The sequence below is a fragment of the Lissotriton helveticus genome, chromosome 6, assembly GCF_964261635.1.
Source record: "Lissotriton helveticus chromosome 6, aLisHel1.1, whole genome shotgun sequence".
NCBI lineage: Eukaryota > Metazoa > Chordata > Amphibia > Caudata > Salamandridae > Lissotriton > Lissotriton helveticus.
In genome coordinates, this window is record NC_136067.1 from 158998959 (window position 1) to 159023919 (window position 24961).

General features: G+C 44.6%; 1 protein-coding gene across 6 annotated transcripts in view; it reads left to right on the forward strand.

The window, feature by feature from the left end:
• LOC144762369 (epoxide hydrolase 1-like) overlaps positions 1-24961 on the forward strand; it is a 324885-nt gene that overhangs the window by 182462 nt on the left and 117462 nt on the right. The window lies entirely within an intron of this gene.

Below are 24961 nucleotides of genomic sequence, written 5' to 3' on the forward strand. Positions count from 1 at the left end.
GTTGATACGATAATTTGATAATGGACAGAGATCAGATGCTGCTCCTTAAATGCCCAAACCCATGGACCCAGTGTACCATGGAAATCCCTGGGAGGGATCAAATACACACAGGGCCCTGAATTATGCATAAAACACTCATGTTAGTGTCATATGTAGCTTTAGATACACATGCTCTTATTGACCATCTAATATTTGGCTCAGACGCGTGCAACAGGTTTTTCTTCAAAGAAGTATTCGAGCCACGAGGCATAGCGACTCCATCTATAGCTGTAATGGGCATTGGCTCCATTGTTAGATTGTTTTTTTCCACTATCGGGATCGGACGTGTTCCATCGAGCTTGGGGTTGATGCCTCTTGTTTTCATCTTTGGGCCTCCTCTGTTTCTCTACACCTGCCAGTAAAATAATTGTTGTCTTTACCGTCTTGGTATTGGCGCGCTACCTGTCGGTTTCAACAACCGGGAGCTCTTCAATGTCTTATTCGGGCCTCACCCCTCTGGGGACTGCTCAGTTGTGTTCAGTGCAGATAAGGGCCCTTTTGTGATGGAAAGGACTCCTTTTCAACACTGCCCTCAGTGTCGAGACAAATATCCCTGATCCGACTATCACCAGGTGTGTAACCTTTGCCTCCCTCCAGAACACAATGAGGTCTCTTGTGCCGCCTGCCTCGCCTTCCAGTCCAAGAAAACCCTGTGTTACCATAAGGCTGAACTCCTCGCATCACAAAAAATGGTGCAGGTGCAAGGGGACAACACTCCCAATCTATTTGGTCACTGGGACATGGGATTGAACGTCAACTAGGGACTTCGACCGCTGAACCTCAGATCCTCCCTCCCAAGGCAATTCCGGCTTGGAATCCAAAGTCAAAGACCTTCAGTTGGCGCAGGTCCAGATAAAGACGATATCAGCCGGGAGTACAACACCTCACCCTCCTCCCTCTCTCCGTCACCAAATGGAGGCCGAGTCCCTCCCTCAAGAGGTTCAGGCATCAAACCCTGAAGCCCAGCACCACGCTTCCGGTCTGCCACTGCATCCAGGGCCCTGGTCGGCTCCAAAAACTGTCTTCTGTTCGAGAACTGAGCTACCTCACATCGCCAAAGCATATTCTGAAACCTCGGCTCTCAACGCCAACACCTCCTTCAGATCCATCATCGAAAACACCCTCCTGGCCATCTTCGGCTCCAAAGGCGCCTTTGGCGCTGAAATCTACCTCTGTCTCCGCTTCTTCGAAGCCTTCTTTGGCATTGAAATAAACCTTGGTGTCCGCGGAGCAAAAACCCTTTTCGGCTCCTAAACGCCCATTACTCCCTGCTATAGTGGGTGGAATAAAAAATGTGAATGAGACAACTACAGATAAATGGATGAAGATGGCTGATTGAAAGCCCCTTTACACGTGTGTGTGTGTGTGTGTGTGTATATATATGTGTATATTATATATATATATTTATGACTAAAACTCACAGCAACTACGATCTCGCGCTGTTTGGGGGGCGAAGCCTATCTCTCACCTCAATATTTGTGTGGGAGTCATCAATTGAAACAGTTACTTCTAGACCGGATGTTCCTTGAAGAGGAGGGTCTCCAGCTTCCTTAAGTTGATTGGTTCATGCAGCTGGTTTGCGTCCACTTATTGATGATGTCGCCGTGCAAGGAGAGGTTGGTCACTAGGCATAAGCTGGAGAGGTTATTCGGATTAAGGCTGGCTTTTTTTTAATAAAATACCTGACTGGGTGGAGTGTGTGGAGGAAGATGCCGTGCAGGAGGGAAGCACTGACTATGTTGAGTGACTCTCTGGTGGAAGGGATTCTGTTGACTCTAGCTTCTGGTCTTATGGTAGCTGGTCAACTCATCAGTGTTGAGTAGGCAGTATCTTCATTTGGGTGCAGTATGGGGCGGGTTAATCAGGCAGATTAGTCAACCGGCTATTGATGCCTCAGTGTTCTGAATAAGCTTATACTGATCTTGTATGTTTTCACCATGAAAGAGGTTGAACCCATTACAGTTGTCTGTGGAAAATTATGTTGAAGTTCTGGAGTGGGCTGAAGCAGTGAAGAGTGCTGTACCTCTATTGCTGGGTCCATGGCTGGTTTTAATGTAGAAGGTTGCTTTGGTTTTCCTGATGATGTTTCAGCATGGAGAGCTGATATTTTTAAGGACCTTCCCCATCACATCTATTGCATTTGGATGATGTGTCTGCTGTGTCGAGTTTCATATTGCGTGCACAAACATTAATTGCTCTAGAACTGGAACCCTGTACTTCAAATCTCAGCATTACAAATCAAACAGCAGAAGGGGAAATAACTTCTCTAGTACTTGTTACTTCTCTAGTTTTTCGATGACAATATTACAGTATATATATATATATATATATATATATAATATATATATATATATATAATCACATTCATGAGGAAACGCCACAGCAGCATCAAACTTTTCCTAGACCGCAAGCAGCATTGTAAATTCTGTTGCAAATGCATTCACTGACCAACAGTAAATATCATATTGTAGTTCAAGTTTATAAAGTCAGACAGTAAAGAATACCACACATTTATGAGTACACGAAACACAGCTCACAAATCTCCCGCAGAAGCCTGTAACAACCCGTATTTCAGCATTGCATGGGTTCTCAGTGACAAGCAGCGCTACCTGTTCCTTAACACACCTCCTTTGAGAGATGGCCGCTCTGCTGCAAGCCGCACCTATGTGCCCTGGAGGCACAGCGAACGCCAGGCAGGATTAGGCGTTACGTCCTCAAAGTGTCAGGCAGAATTCCTGTCACAATGGAAATAAAACAAGCAGCAGCTTTGTCTCAGTGTGAAAGAAAGGCGTGCCTGTGTACAGTGAAAGAAATGTGCACACCCTTAAAAAGACAGACAGAGGATTCCAGGAAACACGGACACCGTTCCTTGTTTCCAGTCCTGGGTCTGCATTTCACATTCAGAGCACCCTGGGACGTGTAGTCTTTCTTCAGTTTAATTGTGGTATCATACTAGCACCCCTCAAAATTATGATGTATCCAGAATTGGAAAAGCAGTAAATTGTGGCGTCAAGTGGCCACACCCACCGAGAAAGGGCCTTGCTGGTATAATATATCGCATGCAAATGCGAAACGTCTGTGTTTACTATGCGATGCCACAGAGTTGAGTTGTAATTGGGTAATTTATACCCTCATATGAACTTTCTCCAAGTTCCCATATCGGTGCTGGGTTATACAGTACAAATCAGGTTGGGACACGTCTTTTGTCACCCTTACATAGCTATGAACTGGCCTCCTCTCAAAAGGTTACTGTTGGCCCTTACTTTTTTTTTCCCCAGGCAACAGCAGAAAGCCTCCTGAGAAATGTAACCTATTGGGGATTAGTATTATATTGTAATTGCATCTACATGTAGCGCTTACCAACTCTAACAAGGCGTTTAAGCCCTTTACGGCGAGTAGTACGCTTCCCCAAAACCCACTGTGTATGATTAGTCCAGTGAGTATTGTTGGTTATTGGCATTAGTCGTGTGCTGTCAAGGAAAACAAATCACCCCATGCATTTTCTCGAGTTTCTATGTGGTGGGTTAAATTAATAGGAGTTAGGTGGAATCATTAGTGGGGGCTATGTGGGTTCATGCAAATGGCTAGCGAGATCACGAGATAGGCTAGGAGATTAGGTGTTGTTAGGTTGTTGTGATAGCGATTTTAAAGAAGGAGAAGTTGATATTGATGAAGTGAGGTGTGAGCAATTTGCAGAAATACAATAATCGAGATTAAAGCATTCAGGCTTTACTCAGAAAGAGGAGTCTGCTGAGGATGGAAGGCAAGGAGAGGTTCACTGAAGAAAGAAAGAGATAGATCAATAGAGAGTTGTAATTCAAGGTCAGTGTTTCATGCAGGGTTTTAGGGGTACAGTGGGGCGTTCTGAGATGGCATGCAATCTGAGCCTATAAAACTGTAGAAAGAAGCAGCATTATATAGTGCTCTGTGTACAGGGCAGAGTGCTTAAAAATGTGAGTACCGTATTTTCCGGCGTATAAGACGACCCGGCGTATAAGACGACCCCCTACTTTGCTAGATAAAATGTAGGTTTCGTGCTATACTCGCCCTATAAGACTACCCCCACTTCCAGCGCAGTCTAACGCAGTCCTGCATAGCCATTTTGAGAATTTATTTTATTTTATCTCGTACTTTGTATGCTTTTGTAACCTGCACACTCACTTTTTTCTCCAGGAATGTACCGATTGCTACCTCATGTATTTTGGTTGCTCACTATTGTCAGTTTTTATCCATGTAACTTAACGTTTGCTTTTGTAATTTGTTCATTTGTAATTGTTCCTCTTGTATCAATACTGTTCCTACTGTAAAGCGCTCTGACACCTTCGGGTAAAGTCCGCGCTATGTAAAACGCATGAAAACATACTTTAAAATTTGGCACCCGGCGTATAAGACGACGCCCGACTTTCCAGAACATTTTAAGGGGTTAAAAAGTCGTCTTATACGCCGGAAAATACGGTACACGTGTGCAAATCATTGAATTATGTTGAGCCCAAGCTTGCTGTGTGCACGTCTACGGCAGCCTTTTAAACATAGTCTGGAGTATCCCAAGCTTGGTGCAGGGTCTGGGTCCTACACTAAGAAAGGTAGTGCAAACTCCTTCGTTACAAAACGTTTCATTAAATAATCTTCCCTCGCTATTAAAACGTAATGCGCTAAACATTGTTTTACTCACTAAAAATGAGCTATTAGGCACTGTCTGAGACATTCTTGGAGCCCATGGATTTGCACCTCCTGTTACCCTATCTCATTGGAGGCGGATTATTCATCACAGCCGGAGATACACTTGGGATGTTAGCGGTGGGGTCCTTTTGTATGTTGTGCATATTTGTGCATGGAATCTGCATGGTACACGCACTGTGTGTATGGGTGAGCCGGAGTAATCCAGCCCTGTGGGTTCTGTTTTGGACGCCCCGGCCTGGTCTTGTGCACAAGGTGAGGGTTGTTTTCCGAGGCAGTGGAAGTGTATTGCTGACATGGCTGAAGCTGTAGGGAGGAGACCTAGCCATTGGAGTGGGTACAAAAGGAACAAGGTACCTTTAGAAGTTCAAATCACCCTTTTGCTGAGAGGAGAGGCTGATTCATCTTTCTGTAGCATGGTGGGGATGAAGGGTGGGACTGCAGTCTCAGCTGTTGAATCCCTGAGGTGAGGCCTGCCCTCTATCTTTCCCCAGATCACTCTTCAGTTGCTGATAACAGCCAGGTGCAGAAAGCTCACACCTCAGTGTGCCTCCGTTGTGAGTACTCCAGGCTGGAAAGTACCATCCTGGGAGCTACAGCATGCATTCACCTGTGGGTGCCTAGGAGTCAATAACAATGTTTAGTGTTCCCCAAATCACTGGCACTCATTTTATCAAGCTCATGAGGATGAAAGCCTGGGAGGATACTCGTGTATCTGAACCTGTGAGTACAGCGTCAAACACAGGTCCTTATCATTAATACATCAGTCCAATGAGCCGCAGTCCTGGAAATGGTAGTTGCATACCTTTTTTAATTAGAAAGGTTAAAATACAGGTCCCAGCATGGTTATTGAACTTTGGGGCGCTAGTTGTGGCTAGGAGTCAGCGAGTCGGTCAAAAGAAGTCTATTGCGGCTTGATAACCCACAAAACATACTATTCATTTACAGACCCGCAGTTAAGAAAGGAACATTTTAGAATATAAACATTAGGATCACCATCGGAATTAATGCCGAGGGCCTTATTAGCAAACTGTACTGTGTAGTGCATTTTATAGCACTACAAAACGTACTACAAAGCAATATTCACAAACTTCTCTTTTGTAGTAACTTACCATTTTGTGTAAGTTTACTCCGTTTTGGTAGCCACAAACTGCACTTTTGTAGTAACTTGCGCTCTTGTAGTAAGTCCCTGCATCCATTATTTTCTATGGGAAGGTGTTGCAACAGTTGTGGTTGTCCCTGTGTAGTGCTGGATTTACTAAAAAAAAGTGTAAGTTACTACAAACGTGCAGTTTGAGTTTGTGAATAGCGTTACGTAGTAAACCTAATCATAAGTGTAATTTTTTTTTAATGTGTAAGTTAAGGCGATTAACCAGGCCCTTCGAGATCATTTTAAAAAGAGGATAATTCTAGTTAACACAACAAGAAAGGTTAAATTCATGTTCATTATTGCAGTACATATCAGGGAGCACCACACATATGAAACGACTGTCAACCCAGGAAAAAAAATCTGCACGTTTTTTTCTGTGTTTTTCTAAATATTCCAGAGTGAAAGGAGGACTCTTTCCCCCCCCCCCCCCCCCTCTTCCCCCAGTGTTAAATGCCATAGCAGGTGATCTTGTCAAACTAACCTATTGGGGAGCTATAGTTATCCAAAGATAAACCATCTAAATGACATTTAATGTAAAATAACATTGCCACAAAGGTTTTTATCCCAAATACATCATCTTCCAGTTTGGGTAACCAGCAATGGGAAAGCCATTAGGTCTGGTTTTACTGTGCTAACACAAGCAGCATTAGCCATTGAGACCAAGACACACCACACCGAAGGGAGCCGGCAGAAGCAGAGAGAACGTTATAAAGTAGTCCCTTGCTGGGGTCCGATACCTCTAAACTACCAATAGCGTTATCTGATAAGTGAACAATCTACTGGGCTGAGACCAGAATTAATTGACATAGTCTCAAGCCTAATGCTGAAAATAGCTCATCAAAGAGAGCCAATGCTTGAAAGGGCCAAACTCAAATCCCAAACTTTGTATATTGTAAGGAGTAGGTCTGGTTGACAGCTGCGGTAACAATACCTAGACCTAAAAAAGCACAGGTCTGTCAACCATTTTTGGAATGTTTAAACCGGACCTATGTTCAACATTAGATTTTTGGGCAGAATATCCTGTTAAGTAATACTCCTTTGGTTCTGCTGGTATTTTCAAGGCTTAGCACTGCTATGGTTGTGCAAGATATGAGAGAACCAGGGTAGAAAAGCTGCCAGTTTTATGCAGAGTATATCCTTTGCAGCTTTCCTATAACTTGCTGGCTAATCCCTTTATCTAAACCAAAAGAAGATAGGAATTAAGTGGACTTCTTCCTCACAAACAAGACCCAGATTAAAGTGAAAGTAGACAATGAGGATGCTAGAGGACACATTGAGGCTCATAAGGATGTGGTTCTGTACCCCTTAATTTGCTTATTTTTCCAGACCCCAGGTTTCTGCCCCATAAAGAACAACACATCAGACTTCGGCTGTATAAACATCCAGGATAGGTGCTGTCGCTGGTCCTCCATATTTGAAACCAGACTTGCTGAGAGCAAAAATGAACAAATAGTTTTCATTAAACTTCACACCCCAGTAAAATAGGGGACCTTCTACCTTTTTGAAATTCATTGTAAGGATTTCCATAACTGGTGACCGTCTCAAGCAGTATCAATAGGGACCCCATATCTCTGTGTGAGCCTCAAAGAATTCAATTCGAGTTTTATCCAGACCTAGGGTTGTGCCTAATGTTTGGCTTGAAATAACATGATATCCTTGGTGCTTATTTAGTAAGAACCAAAAACAAGCATTGGTAAAGCCAATGGGTCTTGCCCTTTGGACCGATTTGCATTGCCATTGCGGTTTGCAAAGTTCAATATCCTAATTTCCCCACCTCTGTCTGTCGGTTGCCCTTTAATTCTTTCAATTCCTTTCTTTCTGTTCAACCTTCTAGAATCTTTCCCTCAGAGATTCATCCTATTCTTGAACTTCGCTCGGAGCAGTTCCTTCAGCTGTGGGTCCTTATTCTTTGTATCTTATTGGTATCCTGCAAATAAAAGAAACTCCTGGATTCTACTCATTCCGTCTCCAGCCTCCTTCGCCGTCGCTACACAAAGACTGTACAGCAGTAGCAACAAGCAAAATATTTTTCTCTATTCTACACAGCATCAGCAAAAAACAGAAGCAGGGGAAAAAGGTGCAATGAAACGACTACTGTTGCTGGCCGTGCCAGGCATGATTACAGAATGACATAGACGCCCACTTGTTTTATTTAGTGATCCAAGATGGCAGGCAGTTCCATCTTTCATGGCTTTTATTGGTAAATAAAAATATATATTTTCCATGCAAAAGCACAAAATGAATATAAAAAAGGACCGAGGGCGTGTGAGGGGCAACGGAAAGGCCAGATGAAGGAGGACGGACAAAGCAGTGTATGAGGGAGAGCACATCACAGGCTGCGGAGGGACGACACATGAAGGGGAGACAACAACAGAGTGCGCGGAAGGGGGGTTTGGTGGGGGAGATACACTTGAGAGTGAGAGGGCAGTATATGATCAGAGTACAACATGGGCCGGGAAGAAGTACATTTGGGACGTAGCAACACAGTGCGGGGGGACTTGAGAGGGGGAGCACGAGAGAGAGAGAGAGAGAGCAACACGGACCACAGGGTGGGTATTTGGCAAGTCTAGAAGCACACAAGGGAGAGAGCTGGAAAGCACATGCACTCTTATGGCGTACTTAGCCAAAAAGGACAAGCATTGGCAAAGCCAAGAGGTCTTGCCTATGTAAGAGCTCTGCGCTTTGTCACTGTCTTTTAGCCATTTTATACAGCAGTGCGACTGAAAGTAAATTTAAAAAAAAGCACTCAAGCTTTTGCACTATATCAGATGGAAGCGACTTAAAAGTCAGAAATGCAATAGCATGAAAAAGAAAGTAACACTTTATTAGAAACGCACTTAAAATCTTGTCACCGGTACGGCACTGCTGTAAGAAATACTGCCTAGGAACTGGCTTCAACAACGATCCACCTTACACAACAGCATATCAAAGGAATGTGAACAGCTGCAGATAAAGAAAGAACAGGACAAACAGTCTCCAACCTACAGATTCTGAAAGAAACCATGTCTCAAGAGCAGCTTTGCCTTGCACCAAATAACATCAAAAACTTGAATGCTGGATTGCGCGCCCTTGTACAGCCAGCATGCTTATGAGTAAAAACTCTCAAACATGCAAGTCCTCTCTGTTTCCGCGCAATGACACTAAATAGTAATGTATATCCTTCAGGGTGCTCTTTGCAGCGTTGTTAACCAACCAGGCTCTGATTTCTTACAAATCTGGTAAGAATATTCCAAGTTACTATAATAACATGTTACTAACGCATATTTCGTAATTGTAACCTGTATAAATGTACCAAATAGGCTGCTTACATCTGTGTAAGGCCTGCAGTTCCTCAGTTTCTCAACACACTAGGCCAACTAAAGGATTTCACATTCATACGTTGATAAATTGATTGCGTGCCATTAGACAGGAAAGAAACAACACTACAACTGGTGGGGGGGAGGTAGGAAGATGCAGCACTGACAAAGGGGGTGGGAGACAGAGAGCAACTTGGACTCAAGGATGATGGAGGGAAGAAGCAACACGGACAACAAGGACGTTGGAGGGAAGAAGCAACACGGACAACAAGGACGTTGGAGGGAAGAGCAACCAGGACAACAAGGAAGAAGAAAGAAACATAGTTGCTTTATCGCAGCTCAAGCAGTCGGACACTGATCAAAATGAAACAATCAGTATTTGGCCCATGCTCCACACAAAAGAAGAGGAAGTAAAGCTAGCACACACTGGCCAATTAGGAGGCAGCAAATAAGAGTGACAGTGAGGCCTACAAATGGTAAGCAATGGGAGGGCTCCAAGACCCTTGTAGTAAACAATACTGCTTGCAAGCAACAGTGCATGCGCACTATTTGGGCAAGACTTAAAAATGAGTTCTTTAAAAGTAAGTGATGGAAGGATACGAGTCAGCCAATCAGAAGGGTGGTATAGAGACTACTCCTAGGGAGGTAAAATACAAGAAGAGAAAGGCAATCCATGGAATAAGAGGCACGCAATTAAAACAACAATTAAGTCAAATGGTTGTAAGCAGTGCAGGGGCTTTAAGCCCACTGTAAGTTCTTAATTGATTTTTTGCAGCAAGTCCGCTTACGCAGTGTGGCAGGCAAGATCTAATAAGTACAAGGGCCCAAAATTGTCATTAGGAGCCTGCTTCACTACTGCGGACTACATAGGTACTAATTTGCAGCGACGCAATGCACCTGCGCAAATCAAACACAATTTAATTTGCAATGAATCATGCTACATGCAGAACTAAGATTCCACTGCCCATTTCGTATCATGTTCGGCCCGGTTTCCTTCTCCCACTCCATTATCATCCTCACAGTCAAGCTTCCAGATACAGATTAAAAGCCAGAACTATTGAATTTGTTTCTGCATGTTCTTAATGTTTCAACTTGGTTTGTGCAGTCATTAAATCTAGTTTATAACTGCCACAAGATTGCAATCATCATTTGCCTGCATTCCAGGGCTCGTGAGTGTACCTGCACTGTCCTACATAATGATGCCTCCACAATTCTCGTGCGAACTGTGGTGAGCTTCCCGAATATTCCAGTACGTCACTGATATTCTTAGGTCTGATGCTGAATGTGGGCTTCGAGGGCCTGTCTACCTCTGTGGTGTTCGCTTTTTGTTTGAACGTTTATTTGCCGTTGCCGCCAGAGCTGCTCGCTGCATTTCCCCTCCCTTCCTGCCGACTGTGGAGAAAGCAGCTTTGGGCGCCATGTTGTAATGTTGGGCTGCCTCATTCTGACTGGAAAAACAAATGATGAAACCTCTTTCCGAGAGCAGAGCGAACCAAAAGAGAGACAAACGCAGCTTTGTTTATCGTTTTTAACACACGCATCCCTTAAAAGGGTGGCTTTCACGCTACAGTAGAACATTTATTTTATGAGGTCACCGCAGTGGGACTTTCCAATTCTAGGAGTTATTGCATTGGACTGCTTGGATCAGATTATTTAGGTACAGGCTGGCTGGAATAGGCTGAGCAGGTGGAGGGGGGTGTGATGCAGAGATGCCAGACTGAGATAGGCCTGGATGTGGTCTCTGAGCCAAAAAGGGTTCTTATTGGCTCAAAATGACAAAATATAAGCCCATTTCTCAGACTGTGAGGCAATAATAGATACATTTTTACTGATAGTTGAGATCAGAGGACATGTTTGGCTCTGTGACCAGCTTATGGTTATAACTTTTGACCTGGAAGTGCTCATAAAAGGATGCTGCGACGTAATTATAAAACCTATTATTTTGCACAGCAAATATTCCCACTACTTTTTCTGAAACGAAACTGTACATACTGTTCTTTGCAAAGCATCATTTTTCATGGTTTTCCTCCTCGTTTCAAAATTGCCCAACAGGGTGAGAGGAGCTGTAAAATATCCAGCAGTGGTGCCTGCCACTAACAAAGGGTGGTGGGGTGGGCGGGGAGAGCAGGGTGGGGGGAGGGAAGGAAGAAAAATAATAATTTTTAAAAAACTTACCTGACTCCACCTCTCGCGTTGCTACTGCCGGCTTCTTCCTGGTCCCAGTCCCAGCAGCCCTTGGGACAGACTCCCATCCAATCTTCATGCTGCAGGCCAGCGCGGGGATTGGCCTAAGCGGGCAGGAAAGACGCTCTGCTCTGGTCAGGGAGTTTGTGGGGTTTCTCCAGCCCGGCTGGATACCAAAGTGCCATGTGTGTTTTGATTGGCCTGAGACGGTCAGCCAAACACATATGCATACTTTGCAAAAGCCCTCCTCCCATGCCCCGCCGCTCCATGCACAAGCTGTCTCAGAGCTGGCAAATGAAAAATAAAATGAGGCTCTGCGGCAGGCAGTGAGGCGAATCTCATCCGCCATTGCAGAGGAGCCGCCACTGATATCCGGTAACTGTATATGGGTATTTCAGTGCCCGTCTATATTACAGCATTCTTGGTAATTACCGTCACACTTCACGGTATTAATATCAATGTTTTTAGTCCTAAGTCTCTATGGTTTCAAGTCTCGACTGATGCATATGGACAAGGGAGTACCCCAGGGATTGTGCCGAGCCCTACTATGTTTAACCTCTATTTGTGGCGCCATTAGCCCGAATCATTGGAGCCTGCAGTGTGGAGATCGTATCATATGCAGATGATACTCAACTACTATTCTCCTTCAGTCCTTTTCCTGACAAGGTAAAGTGTACATTTGCAAACTTCACGATGGAAGTCGCTGTTTGGGTGAGTAACAACTGTCTCCAATTAAACAGCAACAAGACCGAGATCATGCTATTTGACAAAGCAACCAATTTATGGGCAGCCGATTTTGGCCCACACAACTCTGCTCGGCCCTTGCACCTGAGCGGGTAGTAAAAACTCTTGGTGTGAAGTTGCATCCATCTCTTTCCATGAAAGATCAAGTTAGCGCCACTTGTTGCATCTGCTTTTAAAAAAAAAGCCCTTCCGTGGCTTCCTGATACTGCTAGGAAGACTCTTGTCTTGGCTCTCATCACCAGTCGCCAGGATTATGGGAACACCCTGCTGACCTCCATAAATGACACTTTGCTGTCGAACTTCAGGTGGTCCACAACACTTCAGCTCGGCTGATTTGTAATCTTCCCTCTCGCTCATTTTCCACCCCGATCCTTAGAAAGCTTCATTGGCTGCCTATTAGGAAGGGTGTTATCTTTAAACTCTGTCTGACACACAAAGCACTTCACAAGTCTCTGCCCACTTATTTGTCTTCTCAACTAAATCTATACCTTCCTTCAAGATGTCTGAGTTCTTCAGACAAGGCGCGTTTGGTGATCCCTCGTATCCGAACCTCGAGAAATTGGGGCAGATCTTTCTCTTATCACTGGAATAAACTCCCTCTCTGCCTTCGCTCTTACCCAGATTTCCCCTCCTTTAAGAAGGGGCTTAAGACTTGGCTGTTTTAGATTCCCTCCATTTCTCTTCTTGTGCAGCGTAGCGCCGAGATACTCCTCCGGTAGCGAGTAGTGTGTGATATCAAATGACCAAATAATAATAATATTGTGCTTTCCTCAATATGGAAAATGGCTGGGTCAGCAACGTGGAAGGGGAGAGGTTCCTTGGTGGTGTGGTCCTTTTTGACTGCTTTCAATATTTCCTATAGTTGTGGATTGTTAGCTATGGGGCCCACCTGGTGCCTACTGTTTTACTTGAGTTGTGGAGCAGAAACAGTGATCCTAGCATGATGTTATGGAGTGCTGGAAAGTAGGGGTTTTGTGATGGATCCTGGTGCTGGCAGTTATTTCCGCTACTATCAAGGAGGCCACCCGTTAGACCATATAGGCACCCGGGAATACAAACTAGACTTTTACAGAGTGATGCCTATGGTACTAATTATCGAAATTTTTTTTAAGACCGATACCATGAATTAACTATCTTAGGTTTTCTAACCAATATTTCAAGAGTTAATCTCAATATCCCTCTATTTTGCTTCATCCATTCGCTATCTGATCCACTCAATAAATCATTTACAACAAAACTTGTTTTTTCAACTTATTTTAGTCAACCAATTCTTTGTAAAAAAATGAATTTTTCTCTTATTATGCTTCTCGTTTCATTTTGCAGTTATTTCTGGGCCGGATCTGGCCAACAAAGGGAAATATCCTGAATTTGTCCTGGTGCAATTTCGGACTGGGACATAATTCAGTGGCTCCCACGTGTTGTCTGCTTTCTCTTTGGAGCAGTATCCTGCAGGCAGCACTGGGACTTTCTTATTTTCACTTCCAGCCGGGGACTTATAAAGGCCTGATTTAAGGCACCATCAGCCCTACTTTTAGTTCAAGTATTGTCCTGGCTGGAAGCCATCTAGAGCCTAACACTTAGATGCCAATATTATTGAAGAAAACAAAGGTGCTTAACTTATCACTTTAGTACTAAGAAACTGTGACAAGCAGGAGGCAGGTTTTGACTTTATTCAACCCACCCCTCACACCTTCTCTCCACATGTAAGAGATGTGCATACAATGCACCTACTAATGTATTTTCTGTTTTGTTCTTTCATAATATTATTCATCGTAGTGTGGGGTGTCAGAGCGCTCTACATCACACACACATTGACACAAATCATAAGTGGTAAATCCATGTACAAGAAATGTTACTTAAGACAATGAGGGTAAGAAAGTGTAGGAAGCATGCATCAGCCATACTTAATCCGTGAACCGTCGGGAGAAACACTCAGTCAGGATATAAAACATAACGCAGTGATTAAGAACAGATTGAGGAAAAAAAACATAAGAATTTAAACCCATGACTTGCAATTTCCATGCAGCTCCTTGATGCCAGTAAATAGATCAGTGTGCTACTTTAAGATTGCAACGTGAAAAGTGGAAGTAACAAAATGATCTGTGTCAAAAGCAGTGGCCTGCTTATTTATCATCATAACATTAAAATCTTGGACTTGCATGGGACATGGCGTGCTCTGCAGCAGGCACATAAGCCCTCCGTGCTACTTTATGAACCAGAATTGTGACTGGACAAAAGAGACAACTCTCCCAGAACTGCTTGAACCACTAGAGTTCTCTTACTGCTATTAAAATCCCATCAGAAGTGCTGGGCAAACAAATATCTCTGCAGCAGGTGTTTTAACCCTGTAAGATATTTTAAAATGCAGCCTCTTTGTGACCCATTAAGTAATCTAGAACAGATTTGCTGTCACCCTTTGTCATTGTTGCCAATTTCCTTGCAGCAGATTTTTTAAAAAATAAATGTAGAAGTTGACTGTCAGATCCTACTTTTCAAACTCTGCCCCTCATGGCTTTGCCCCTTCCCTCTGTCGCACTTTGACCTCCAATGTATGGGTTCCTGCAGTAATATTTTTTCAAATTCCAGCACTGATGTTCCACTCCTGGTCTGGCGTTGAAGTGGGAGTAGGCATAGTGGGGCTATCTTGAAAGGGGGCGTGGGCTACTTTTGGCTGAAGGTAATGGCTGAGTCTGTTGTTTTTGGTGATCTCGGGGAGTTCTTGTTTTATTTTGTGTGCTGCATGTAGACAGTGTCTTTTGCTCGGTTCTCTTTGCGCCATGCGTAAGCCTGCAATTTTCTAATGCTAACCTCTGAAAGTAGGAGGTCCCTCGTGGGGTTGCATCCATAAGACATTTTATGGGATCTGTGTATTCTTGAGATCATTCAGAGGCCTAGAGTCTCTGACTTATAGAGGGCCCATGTATTTCCTGTGGCCCTTCCGGGGCCTTGCGTTAGTGACCAGACCAGATGATGTAGTTTCAGATTTCTGACGCAACTGCAGGCCTTGCTTCCCCTGGCCGCATGCGTGCTGTGTGATTCTAGGCTGTTGTTGGCTAGCGCTTCAGCATGGCTTCTGTTTTTATAGTAACTTCATAGGAAGTGCGTCACAGGTGCCTGCCTTGCGGCCAGCAGTCATTTTGTGCAGTGGTCCAGTAGACTGAGCCGCGGGGCACTGCAGGATGAGAGTGAGGCTGTGGGGAATAGTGTGGCAAACCTTGGGTCTGCGTTTGTTGAGGTGCTTAGCCTGCCTGCCGATATCCCTGGCGTGCCTTGTGTGTGTGGAGCTTGCTGGGGGTGGACTTTTGGCTCTCAGTGACGTCTGCAGTGCGGTTTCATTGATGTGGATTAGCCCATTTGTGTGCCAGCAGGAGGTGTCTGAACTTCACCATCACCTCTATCGAGCTGGTCTGGGGTGTGCTGTCAATAGGGCGCCTAGGGAGGCTCAGGTGGACTTGCGGTGTGCGGTGCATTCGTGTAGCTACATCCGTGCAAGACCGTGTACTTTTCACCAGTGATTGCATGTTCAGGGGAGTGTGATGTGTCCAGGAACAAGAAATCCTTCTCCAGGGCTGTGGCAGCCGGGCAGATGGAGGGTCATTTGTATAGCAGGACTGTTCTACGAAGGGGGAAGAGCCGCTGCAACAGCAGACAATGGTTGCATACTTAGGCCTGATTTAGAGTTCAGCGGACAGCATGCTCCATCACAAATACAACTGCTGTCCAGTCTGCCGTATTACAAGTGCCATTGGATATAATGAGGCTCTGAATCAAGTCGAGTTCAGTTTTGAAATCCAGCCTGTTTCTGATAAGTTTATCCTGTATCTTCTAAGAGCACAACCTCTCTTTCACTCCCTAGTAGTAGAAGTGGTATAAGGGAAATGTAATCTGCCAAGACCAGACTTTTCAGATCTGCTTTATTTATGGAGAGTGTGTTTAATAAAAGCTAATCTCTTGCAGCCCCAGAAGTACAGAGGCAGTCATACTGGTGCAAGTGCTTTCTTGCATTATTTACTCTCCGCTGTCGGCACATCACTCAGTAGCGGGACCCCTAGGACTGCGCTGAAAACACATGCAGAATCGCATTGACTTTGCCTGTTTCGCCCAGAGGCAGATATGACAGGAACAGAAATGTTATGGCAAAACAAGGGAAGCATTGTTGAAAAATAAAAATGTCCCACCTTAAACATGACATAGGTTCAAGCCGTGTATGCTATTAAATAAAACCCAGAGATAAGGTCTCGTAGCATGCGGAGCAGCAAATCCTTGTACAAATCTGCTTCCATTTCTCACCTGCTCTGAGCAGTTAGTAAATAAAGGTGGGGTGGAGAGGGCGCCTAGGGACAGCCCTGGCTCTGGGCTGTTCAAAGCTCCACCTACGCCAAGAAAGGGGGTTGGCCTGGGGCCAAGTCCAGGCTGCGCTTCCAGCCCGCCAGGTAAAACAATGTGTGTTCCCACATCAGAGACATCTGGGTGCGTCCACACCGAGCTGGTTATAGATGGGCAGAGCAGTATTCCACCCCGGATACTGCTCCACCCAATTTATAATCATGCCCTAATTGTAGATTTGATCATCTCAGCATGCAAAATCCTTTTATTCATCCGTTCATGGTGGTTTTGCTGTGTCCCCAGTGCCATGGCGTATCTTGGCAGCTGTTCATGTGTGCCTGTGCATGTGTTGTCTGCTTTTGTGTGTGCGCCACATCGCTGTCTGTGCGCTGTGTTCATAGGTGGCGGTCGGTACTTGTGTTGTCTCTGTATGGGAGCCTGTACAAGTATTGTCTTTTTCATGCCTCTGTGTATTGTTTTTTGTACAAATGGAAGCATTTCACAGTCTGCTCTTCTGCCTGTGTGTGTGTATATGTTAGGTGTGCACCTATAGCTCCTGGACAGCTAGATCCACGCCAGATTTTGAGGATAACCACTATCTGTGGAAATGATTTCCATTCAGATGCATTTTATGTCTATTATCTTTTTTGTCCAACCTGGGAAATTGGCCTTTCTGAACATATAGTGGACACCCCTGATGTATGTATACATATGTCATTTGATAATCTATGCTTCTGTGCGGCTGTTGTATGCAAAAGTCAAGCCTGCTGCCTTTTACTGTGGTTTTTGTAAATGTTCACTGATGCACCTCTGTGCCAAGATGCAGGAGCTCAGGTCAATTTTATAAAACACTGTTGTCCTACTACAGCCACCGTACATGCATGTCGCCACAAGAGAGGAGGGTTTTGTATTTTCAGTCCTGTGGATAATACATCAGCAGTATTTTCCATGGAAGGGCGGTGTATTGGCCTGGAGTCAGGCCAGTCACCACCGTCAATATCTACTTGGAAGTGCTCTACTCCCTGGATAATATTGGTATTGTACATGAAACCTTTACAATCTAGGTGAAATGTACAAAATGTTTGTTAGATTGTGTTTTTTTCCTGGTGATATTTAGGTGGAAGGGTCAAAGAGTATACCTGTTGGATTTTTGTTTTGGTGATTAGGCGTCGCCATTTTGTCCTAATGAGATGCATCGCAGTGGACACCTGCTTTGAGGATCTCCGAAAGGATCACATCGAAAGGGTGACAACATATTTTAGCTAAAAATGGGTTTAGCTCCAAATGGGTTGCTGTTTGGACAGAATATTTTTATTTTTACTTCTCTCTTCTTGTCACTAGTTGCACCCCCTTGGGGAAACGTGCACTGGCTTCAAAGTCATTTTTATTGTTAGTCAAGTATACGGAGTTGATAAAACATGCTTAATTATATATTTGTTGCCAATATATACAATACATACTGCTTCTGTGTTTACCTAATGAACAACTAGTTCCAAAGGTAAATAATAAAAAAAAATGTAAGTAGCATTGTAAATCAGACAGAACTGTGTGGTAAATATTTTAAATTAGTGAAAGCTGTCATGGCTATATGCTTTTCAGAGTGGGAACACTTTAAACATGTAATACAAACCGCTGAAAGGAGTGTGTTTGGGGCTCATTTACTTCTGGAACGTGTAGCAGTAGAGATGGCCTTTTTCATGTACATATTCATTCTTCTATAAAGAAAAGTGAATGATTCAAGAGCTATCTTCCCTAGCAACATGTCTCCCAGTGCAGGGCCTTTCAGCAAGCTAGGCGAGCACTCTAGTTCTTTATGTTATCCGGAGGCAGCTGTTCGAGGAGGAAGGGGCAGTGATATGTGGGTGATACTGAAATAAGGCTTATTTCAAGGACTATCTGTGAATCTTCTGGGTAGATGTTGACTGGTAAGAAGCAGTCAAGATGTGCCATGTTGGTAGTGCGGCTGTCTGATTTACAATTCTGCATAGAGTCATTACACTGGATGTTGGAGCAGGAAGCATTATGGGGAGAGATGCGAGTTGTGTTTCACAGTAGAAATTCACTGTGGTAAACTCCCATTCTGTGAATTCCTCATATATGATGCCCTTCCCGCACTCCCATGCCCTGTCCAGTATCTTTTTTGCTTATTTTAATCTCCATTTTACCATTTTCACCCCAGTTGCTTTGTTTTTAGCCCAGAAATGGACTCACCCTGCACTGCAATAACTGTATAAACCCACTGCCCATTAAAGCTCTTTCACTCTTAAAAAAAAAAGCAGCTACCCGCCCAACCACACATTGACTGTTTCTTTTTCTTTGTTCCTGTACATGCACTGCTTGGCCAAATGTTACATGGACAATTATTCTCGGACAAAGGATTTTTTTTCTGTGGAGTACAGGGCTCCTGCCCCGCCATGGATGCTTTTCAGGCTGCTTTTATATCTCTAGCCACATGACCTTACAACCCTTGATCTGAATGATTTCCTACAGCACATTCTCCTAAAAGGACATCTGATGCTGCATGTTCCTCAGATTGTTGTACTTGAAGTGGCTTTTTTGACCTAATGTCTTGCTTGGTGGAGGCAATTGGCTTATTCGCATAAAACACGGCCTTTACTATCACTCCCTGCATAATCAAACAACCCTGCCATGCGCAACAGGATCTCGGGGGTATCGTAAAGGGAATCTGAATTAACAGGCATTGGCACTTCCAGTAGGTTTAGCTTTTATATGGCGAATGCACACTCAGACAACCAACATGCATACACACATGGATGAACCACGTACACAGAGCATCAATGCATAAACAGATCAACCACAACCACCCATGCACACAAACCTACAGGCACTTGTACACATAGACCAACATAATATACCCACAACCATGCCGAAAGGCCAGCCCACCAACACTTCTGGAATAGCGTGCCTCTCTAAATGTGGAGTCCTGGTATTGGGTCCTTCTGCCAAAACGTTGTGCATGCAGGTACCTTTAAGGTGCATTTCATATTTAACCGGGGTCCTCCGGACATGTAGAATTCTAGCGTGCAGCTCCATGGCTCCTTTGGGTGTTCGCACGGGATACACTATTCCCCATATATCACTAATGACCCTCTTGCACGCATATGCTGCTTAGCTTTCTAGTAGTCAGTAACCGAGCCTGGCGTGCCTTCCACTTCTGCTCTGTGTGTCTCATGCAGGAAAGGGCAAACCTCTCTTCCAGAGACCCTGCCATCATTGGGGCTTGGAAACATAGCACATGCACCAAAGAATGTTTTGTTGACTCCAGAAAGAAGATCCCTTCCACCACATTGGGTTAAGATTAGTACACAGAGCTTAAGTTCAGACCCACACACATTTGCTCCCTACACACACGTTGGCATCACCCGGGTAAGGCAGTGTAAGTGAATGTAGGGCACAGTAACCCACGCCTCCTTTCGTTGTCCTATGAAATATGTTGCCAGATAAGACATCAACGGTAGTTACTAACCCTTTTGTTTTTATAGTTACAGAAGACAATAATAAAACATAGGTATGTTCTACCATGCACGTATATATTTTTTTTTTTTGGGAGGGGGGGGGATTTTTTTCAACACCTTTAAAATGACAGCGAATGTGCTGGACTCTTATGAACTCAATATCCAACCTACTGGGTTAAAGTGACTAAAATTGTTTTGCTCTGTCCTCACTAAGGAGCCCACCTCCAGAATACAACGTAATATTCGGGGGAGGTTTAGGCCCGAGGATTACACATGCCACCTTTTGTTAGTGAGTGAATAACTTCAGATACGGGATATGGGACACTTAGGAACAAATGTGTCCCTTCTGTGTCATACAGTCCCTCGGCTCTTGCAACTTTCTTGTAATACATATAACCAGTATCAATCATGAAGCGCTGAGTGGGGTTGCCACCATCTCTCTTCCTTTCCGCACAACAAGGTTCCATTTGGTGTTTCTTCTGGGCTTATTCTGGTCTCTCAGTTTGACATTATAGATTGCCACATCAACTGCAGGTGAAGATTAAGGGCTGTGGTCTGCCTTTCTTGGCTGTTCATAGGTTTGTTGATAAATTGGACACACCTAGGCAGGCGTGGCAGACCAGAATAGAGTTGGTTGTTAGTCCAGGGCAAAGTTGCCTTTAAGTGGGAAAGGGATGGGGATGCCCCAGATTATGGCATTGCAACCCCCTAGACTTCAAACTGTCAACCTATAATGTCCAACTGCCCTTTCTGCTCCACAGTGATTGGTTCATACCCAATGCCTGGCGCCACAGCTTTGCCTGGTGAAACGGGGGTTGCCATCACCTACTAAGGAATCCAATCTTGAAGGGATTTTTAAAAGTTTAATGGACTTCACAAAAGGACCGGTAGGAGTTGCAGTTATTCGGATGTCTGATTGTACATGCATCTGCACATACACCGTAAATTGGTAGATTGTCCACCAGCAGACATTCCATTCAAAGAAAGGTATGCATATAAAACTGTGGATTCTGTAGCTTTCTCTACATAACCGAATATACCTTTACACCTAGACAGGTAAGTGGTTGCTACTGAGGTCCAGTGTGGGTATCCAGATGTGTGTAGGTGGTCGAACCTTTGCGTTGTGCACTCTAAAGGAGCATTGCAAAAGTAGCCATTGCATGGATTAGTCATTCCTATTGGCTTTCAGTCGCGAACTGGCTGGTGGGTCCAGAGTAAAGGTCTAGGTCACTCAGCTCTCCAACATCAAACTAGCCAGAAACTAACCCGAAAAAGATTATAAACCTCACAGGATGCCCAGATACACAATAATGCTAGATGGATCTTTTCCTCTGATTTATAGGGCACACGCGTCCGCCAACAATGTTCAAGGCAAATATTTGCTTTCAAACAAAACCTATCTTACACCTACAGGATCTTTACCTGGAACAGGATTTCTGGTGAATGCATGCATGCAGACTTCACAGCTGCTCTACAGAATACTTCAAGAACAGCTTCCAGCTGTATAGTTCTATACGTAATCCTTGGCAGAACCGAGCTGAGTAATGAGAACCACGCGAGTCTCCTCTCTCGTTAGGAGCCGTCTTTTCGAAGGGACTTTAAATGAAGGACCCAGTCTTAGTAAACCATTCCTTTCTCGAGGTCTAAATACTTTGCAAAAATGGCTCCAGATTTGCAATGTTCCCTTACCATGTCTTGTAGTGTATTCAACCTTCTCCAAGTCACATACATGTTTACCTTTATCTCTCTTATTGTAGTTCAGCAGATTGCCCACACCTCATTTCAAAGATCACCAGCTCTCCTTTTAGATACCCCTGCAAGCTAACACTAGTTAATCTCCTCTAGCTCATCTGTTAAACCCATCAATCATCTGCATGAACTTGCATATTCCCCTTTCCCCTCAGTCATGATCATTCCTGGCTCCTATTACTTTAATCTAGTACGACGAGACTGGAGTGAATGCATGGAATAGTTTGCTGATTACTGGGATTAGTGTTGTGCTCTGAAGCAATCACCTGAAGCACCCGATTAACCACTAACCTTGGGTTCCAGAGCGGCGTGCTGACTGGCGTTGAAGCGCATCAACACCTCGTCAGGAGTGGAAAGCGCTGTATAAATGGAAAACACAGTACAATGCAATTTTATAAGAAGGGTGTGCAGCGTGTCTGGTAACGTCCACTATCCTTCCATCGTCCCAGAGGAGCCCTCAACCTGCAGATGCCACTGTGTTAACCTGAGACAACAGACCGTGCAGGATGCTTTAGGCTTTACAGAACTTTAATACAACTGGCCACCTACCAGGGGTTAGCTATGTCTGAGGGGGTTCAGAAAAGGGGGTGGTGATGAACAGAGTGTCTGAATTAAGCAGACCACTCTTACCCAGTCCAAAGATCAGGGCTTGATCCATCACCGTTCTTTAGCTCACTGCCCCATCCCAGCTCAGAACCTGGCTATATGCAAATTAGTCTGTCCCTGGCCCAGTGCATCATGGGAACAGGGCAGACCAAACTACCAAGCCAATTCTTCACCAGAAAGGAGACAAGCTACCGGGGACCGGTTTCTGGCATTTCAGCCTCGTCGGCCCGGCTTGCTGGAATCCTGATGGAGCAGTGAGTCCCTTGCTCATTGCACCATCAGGATTCAAGCAAGCCGGGCCGACGACGCCTGAAATGGCAGAAACCGGTCCCCGGAAGCTTGTTTCCTTCCCAGTATAAGAATTGGCTTGGTAGTTTGGTTTGCCCTGTTCCCATCATGCACTGGGACAGGAACAGACTAATTTGCATATAGCCAAGTTCTGAGCTGGGATGGTGCAGTGAGCTAAAAAACGGTGATGGATCAAGCCCTGATCTTTGGACTGGGTAAGAGTGGTCTGCTTAATTCAGGCACTCTGTTCATCACCACCCCCTTTTCTGAATCATTATGTCTGAGGGGGGCCGCAGCAGTTGGCAGAACAAAGGGCAACCTTCATTCCCCCTCTTTTGAGTTGTTAATGCCAAATGGGCCTGGCAGGATCAGCCCCCTTCACCCGCGGATTTTGATCCGACAAAGGGGCAGGAAATAGTTAAGGGAGGAACAGAGGGATAATCATCTTGGATTTAGAGTTTCTTGGGGGGGTGTTAAAGTAAAACAACTAGAAAGTGCTGCAGAAACAGGCAAGAGTAATGCACAAAAATAGTTAGGATTTGGTGCTGGGAATTTTCCAGCCAGTGAGTAGTGCACAGAATAAGATTGGCACTTCATCCCTCCTCAGAACATTCATGAACTTGGCAAGACAACATCTGGAGAAAGAAGCCCCTGCTGGATTAAAACGATCCAGGATTACCGTCTCCCACTGACATTCAAGCATTAGAACTTCTCTCCAAGGGGAAAGTGGGAGACTGCCTCTGTGCTTTCTTCAGGGACACAAAAAGCAGGACTCGTGACTCCAACAAGTACCAGCTAACCACTGCGGAGTGCACCCTGCAGTAGCCCGGGCTGGAAGGAAACCTGGTGCTTGGAGCCTGCCCTGGAGATCTTGGTCTGAAGGAGCGGCTAAAAAGGATCTTGGGCTGAAGGAGTGGCCCAAAAAAACTTTTCTAGTAGTAGGAGAAAGGTGTTTTTTTTTTTTCCATCACAAGAGAGGTCGAACCCTAAGCAGGGAAGAAAAGCAGGTAAAGGTATTCAGCCTGTTGGAGTCCTTCCCAGCTACAGCTTCAAGCCTTGCCTTGCTGGTGGATTTTGAGAACCCAAAAAAGTGATGAAGTAAAACCTTGAACCGGGCTGAGACCGCAATCCTATCCCAGCAGCTAAGCAACCTTTGCTGCTATGAAATCCAGTTTTGTCTCACTTAAAGCTTTTGACACCAAAGCCACCATCTTTAGTGAGCGCAAGTACCTACCAGACTTCAGAGGACCCTCACTGATTACTTCAGCCTTGGACCACGCCCCTGGCTGGAGGACTTTGACCTCCCAAAAAATAGACGTGGGGCTGATTTAGTCCACGGTGATCTTTCCTCTGCCCATCCAGGTTGCAAAGGAAGTTGCATCCTCCACCATGACAGAGAGAAGACCGCCGTATTTTAAGTTCACCACCAGCCCGGCGTTGATCTGTGTGTGTTTATGGCAGCTGAAAAATTGGGGTGCGGCCACTGTCTTTTTAAAGCAGCTGCACCCCAAACTTTTATGTTTTCCAGAAACAAACTCCCAAAGCAGGAGTTTGTTCTGAAGAATAAAATGATAATGGTCGCCATACCGTGAGAGTTTTCTCCCAAGGTGTGGGGACCATTATATATATTTTTTTATTGTTGACTGACATAAAATAGGACCCAAGACAGTCTATGCTAAATGGGGAGGGTGGTCTCATGCCCCTACTCCCGTGGCCCCCGGCCCAGTGGAGTAAGTTTTGCTACAGCAAATCCTGAGCTGCCACTGCCATTGGAACATTGATGCTCTGCCCACCTCATCGTAAAGCGGATGGACCGAAGGTGTGGCAAACGGGCACTCCGTAAACCTCTGTGACGCAGAACCCTGTCACCGAACTTTAAATTCAGGGCCAGGGTTAATACTTTGACCATTGACTGCTTGCTTTATCTGACCTCTGCTCGATTGCGGTTAGTCAGAATTCACGTCTAGGTCCGAGTCGGCCACAAACCAATATTTGTCATTGAAGTTTACATTTTCTAGATGCGTTTTGCCTTAAAACTCTAAGAGTGCAAATCTCTGTTTCTTCTTATCCAGTTTGACTGTTGTTGTGTCTTTTTTTCCTACTACATTTTTTTGTCTATTTTTCTAAATTAGTTTGGGACTTTTTCAATGTTTTCTTGACATTAAAGTTGTTATTGCTGTTTGAAATTAACAATTTTTCTGGGGAATTGCTTGCTGCTCATGCTGTAGCTGCCAGTGTGTGAGCAGTTTCACTGAGACTTGTGTTCAGACCTAATTATGGCGTCTTTATTACATTGGTAAGAGACCCCTCCTTCCCAGATTAATGGTCCAATTTTTGAGGCTAGCGTAGTGCTGAAGGTGACATGGTATAGAATATGGTATAGAACATGGCCAATGTGATGGTTGAGTTTAAGACAATCTGCTAAT